This window comes from Lactuca serriola, chromosome 9 (assembly GCF_051521515.1).
Source record: "Lactuca serriola cultivar US96UC23 chromosome 9, Lser_US96UC23_V15, whole genome shotgun sequence".
Classification (NCBI taxonomy): domain Eukaryota; kingdom Viridiplantae; phylum Streptophyta; class Magnoliopsida; order Asterales; family Asteraceae; genus Lactuca; species Lactuca serriola.
This window is the reverse complement of record NC_136416.1, coordinates 13,745,158-13,749,989: the sequence shown is the minus strand read 5'-3', so window position 1 is coordinate 13,749,989 and position 4,832 is coordinate 13,745,158.

The window sequence follows — 4,832 nt, the reverse complement described above, 5'->3', positions numbered from 1 at the left end:
GAATGTTGGAATGGTTAGATCTCATAAAGTTTGCAACTTTATGAATTTCCAGGTCAAGGTGTCCTGGTAGTGTCTTGGATTTGGTCTTTAATCAAGTTTTGATGTCATGCATAGAGATTAGGTCATAAATCCTCATTTTGACCTAATATAGGTTCAAGATATGCATTGGACATGTATGTCCATAAAGCACCAACCTTTTGGATGGTTTTGGTGTTATACTCACTTCTGGAAAGGATGGACTTCGAACTTTAAGGATTAAGTGCTTATTGGTTAAGCCCTTGCATTATCGAGCTTTATAGATTAGGTGTTGGACCTTTTTGGGTAGTCCCAATGGATAAAGTTGGAAAATTTATCCTTATGGATCACATTTCAGACTAGATCTGAGCTTTGGAGCTCTTGGAATCAAGGAAAACGGCTTAACGTATTAAGTTGTTGGAACTTCGGCAAACACGACGTGTTTATAAGTCAACACGGCATGTTGGTCAGGATTTTCCGGACTATTTGGGTGCACGCGGAACACAATGTGTTTCTAAGTCAACACGACGTGTTGGGTCAACATGGACAGTTGACCTTGACCATTGACTTTGACCAAGTTAGACCTTAAGGGTATTTTTGGATTTTGATGGAATTGGTCACTTGGTGGAAACATGTATCGGTTAGAGAGCTGAGATTCGAAGTGGCCCTCATCAGTCTGGTTCAATGTACGAGGTGAGTTTCCTTATTGTACTTACGGGTCGAAGGCACCAAGGCAGTCACATTCGTTTGATAACATGATATTTGCTTAGTAAAATGACCTTATAGGGTAATAAAGTGTTCATCTTGTATTCATTTAGTCCCTTATCCCTTTTTTTGTCTTTATTATACCGTTAAACTTAATATTCCTGTTCACCAAAACCCTCGCGACCGGTTATCGCCTGTTTTATCGGTTTCCTTATTTTAAAACATTTAATTAGAGATGACATGTCATATTACGTGGACTTAGAACACATTTCATGCCCTTTTCTCTTTCACCCCCTTTATCCTTTACAGTTAGGGTTCGGTAAATTGAAGAAAACAATTCAATCGAATAATACGGTTACGAAATTGAAGAGAACTGGTGAATGTGAGTGTTACAGTGAAGAAGATGGCCTCCAATTCCAAACAACGTAAGTATTTGACAGTTTATATACATTATAATGGTTTATTCGCACCAAAACCATTAGTGTACTTGAACGTTGTTGTTGTTTCAATCTATGATGTCGATTTTGGTGCAATGGATCTCAAAGATTTTATGTTGTTCGTTGCAAATTTGATTGAAGACAGTTGTGATAATCTATATTACTGCACTAGAAATGAACCATTGGCAGAGAGTATTTGGAGAATTGGGAATGATGCTAACTACTTTGAGTTTATTGAAATGGGTTATAGTGATGAAGTTGATCTAAGAATGAATGTGTATATAGACCACGAAAATGAACTTGTACTTGATTGGGCTGATATGGAAGTACTAGAAGATGATGAAGGGCATTATTCTGATCTAGACCCGGATGATGATAATGATTCACAAATTTATGATGATATTCCATATGAGCATGAAGCAGATGATTACATTCCTTCTCTTGACAAGACTATTGGTGATGAATTCTTACACCGGGTTTCAGGTGTTTGTAAGGATATAAATGATGAGGTTGAAAGTGATGAGGTTGAAACCAACAATGGGGATGACAAACCAGTGTACCCTATCCATAATGAGAACCGGAAATGGGACAAAATGGTGCCAATTCTAGGTATGAGATTATCTAACCCTAACGAATTGAAAAATTGTGTAACTAACTATGCAGTGAAGAATGGGTACAACCTTTATTTTGAGAAAAATGATAGTCAGAGGTTATTAGTGAGATGTTGTAAATATAACAAGAACCCATCTTGTCCTTTTAGAATGTGGGCTTCATGTATGAGCAGTGAAAGGTCTTTCCAGATTAAGTCCTTAGTCGACGACCATAATTGTTCAAGAGTCTTCAAAATTGGTTCCATTGTAACATATAAATGGATTGGAAAGCATTTTAAGAATCAGCTTTTGAAGAACCCCAAAATGAGCATAAGGAAAATGAAAGTCAAAGTAAGTACAAAGTTTAACTTGATTGTTAGTGTGACTCAATGTAGAAATGCTAGGAGATATGCGTTGGATGAGATACAGGGTAATTTGATAGAACATTATGGTAAATTATGGAGTTATGGAGAAGAAATAATGAGGACAAATCTTGGTTCAACAGTAAAGATAGATGTGAATGTCATGCCTGGTTCCACCACTTACTTTTCTAAAATATATGTTTGTTTTAAGGGTGTGAAGGATGATTGGATTGCAGTAAAGATAGATGTGAATGTCATCCCTGCTCAACCTGTTGCAACTGGGAAGATGACACGTAAATACTCAGAAAGAATTACCAAGATTGGGTCGAGGAGGAAGGTTTTGAAGAAAGAAGGAAGCACTGATCACCACCCACTAGTGTTGGAATGAATTTATGTTTTAATATTTTTGGGAAGACAAAGTTTTAGTCTTTTAATTATGTAATTGGGAAAACTTTTAGTCATGGCACATCTTTTGACATATTATGACAAATGTGGTCACAACTTTTGTAATGGTGCACATGTTAATGGAATCTTACAAGTCCGTCTTTTATCTATATTATACGCTTTGGTGTTTGTCTTAATCTGGACCATTTTACCCTTGAAATGTTTGATGTTGTTTTTGTGATTAATGAAAAAAATTAAGAAATGTTGATGTTGTTGTTGTGGTTAATTTGGACCATTTTACCCTTGGATCACATTAAGACATTAACAATTAATTGTTGTTATGCTTAATTTGGACCATTTTACCCATGCATAATGTCCAATTCAATAATCTGTCAAACACACTAATATTTCTTTGAAACCACTCAAAACATCAAACTATCATTAATAAAAAAGATTTAGTCTTAATACATTAAGAAATGTTTGATGTTGTTGTTGTGGTTAATTTGGACGATTTTACCCTTGGATCACATTAAGACATTAACAATTGATTGTTGTTATACTTAATATGGACCATTTTGCCCCTGCATCATGTACAATTCACTAACCTGTTAAACCATTAATATTCCTTTGAAACCACTCAAAACATCAAACTGTCATTACTCAAAAAGATTTAGTCTTAATACATCAAACAAAATACGACATTGTCTTTGAATACAGCTTCACTAACTACTTCTCAAACATAAACAACAGAAAGAACACAAAACTTGTATCAAATGTAGAAATTTTGTCCTAGTATGTCAAAAGATGTCTTTGAATACAACTTCACTAAAAAACATATTTTTCTTGTTCCATCTTCATCTTACATATGTTGATCTGGTTTTCCAATGTAGAAATTTTGAGGGTTAAATTGCATAGTTATTTTTGGTCCTTCCCATAACTAACTTCATTTTGAGGGGTTTTAGGCTCCAACCATTCCCAAAACTTGCATTTTCGTCCTTTATTCTTGAAAAAAGTAACAGATTGGTTAAAGAAAGAAGATTAAACCAAAAAGATAAAAAAAAATTGATTTACCATGGAGTTAAGGCACAATCTGAATTTTTTTCCTGGATTGTCTTTCGTACGCGAGATGGCAACCCACAATAACAAGTATTTTTAGGTTGAAATTCAGCATTTCATTTGGAAGAGATAGAAGAAGAAGAAGAAGCATCCATGTCGATATAGGGGCACAATTGATGAGAATGACGCATATTGCAGCTTAATATTGTATGAATTGTATTTAATAAGCCAAGTGTATGCCACATAATGCCATGTAATATCCACATAAGCAGTAACCTATAACAGCTGATCGCGATAAGGGACCAAATAAATACAATGCGAACACTTTATTACCCTCAAATGTCATTTTCCCTATTTGCTTATATGTTGAGTATGGAATATGTATGCATGATTATGCTAGCTATTGATATGCTAGTTTGGTAGATCGGTAAGACTACATATGCTTCTGTCTGCATGATTATCTGTATATGTTGTTATTTGTAGACATATTGTGTTGGGTTGACATTGTACTGCTTCATGTTGTAGCTAACAAACCCTGGAGCATTCCAGATATGAGTTGAGGGCCGGGTGGGGCATACCATACTCGTACTGAGGGCTCAGATGCATTCCAAATACGAGATGAAGAAAGGGTGGTATGCTATATTCATATTAAGGGGTTAAGGGCATTGGAGCATTCCAGATATGAGCCGAGGGCGGGGTGGGCATGCTAAACTCATACTGAGGGCTTAGGTGCATTCCAGATACGAGCTGAGGACCAGGTGGTATGCCAGACGCGTACTGAGGGCCTGAAAGTATTTCGGTCTGATGATTGATTGGGTCAGATAGCAAACCAGACTTATGTTGTGGGCTCAAGAGCAAGCCATATATGAGTTGTGGGCCCGATAGGCAAGTCAGACTCATACTGTTGGCTCAAGGGTAATCCAGTATTTTAGTTGTGGACCCAATACATGCTGTTATTCAAATATGTTTTTCGTTTGGGTGTTGGTATTTTGGGGGAGCTCACTAAGTTTCGTGCTTACAGTTTCATTTTGTTGTTTCAGGTGCTACAGATGATTGTAAAGAGGCGAAGGTGTGACATTACACATCCTTGGTTTTTGTACAGATTGGATATCAGGAGACTCTGATTTTAAATAATGTTTTGGAAACAATGATTTTATAAACACCTTTATTAGTAAATGGGTTGTCTTTAAAAGTTTAAAATTTCTTGAAATTTTTGGGATGTTACATTTGTAGATCTTGAACAATCCGAATAATTATGTGTATTCATTTTTAGATTCATCGGT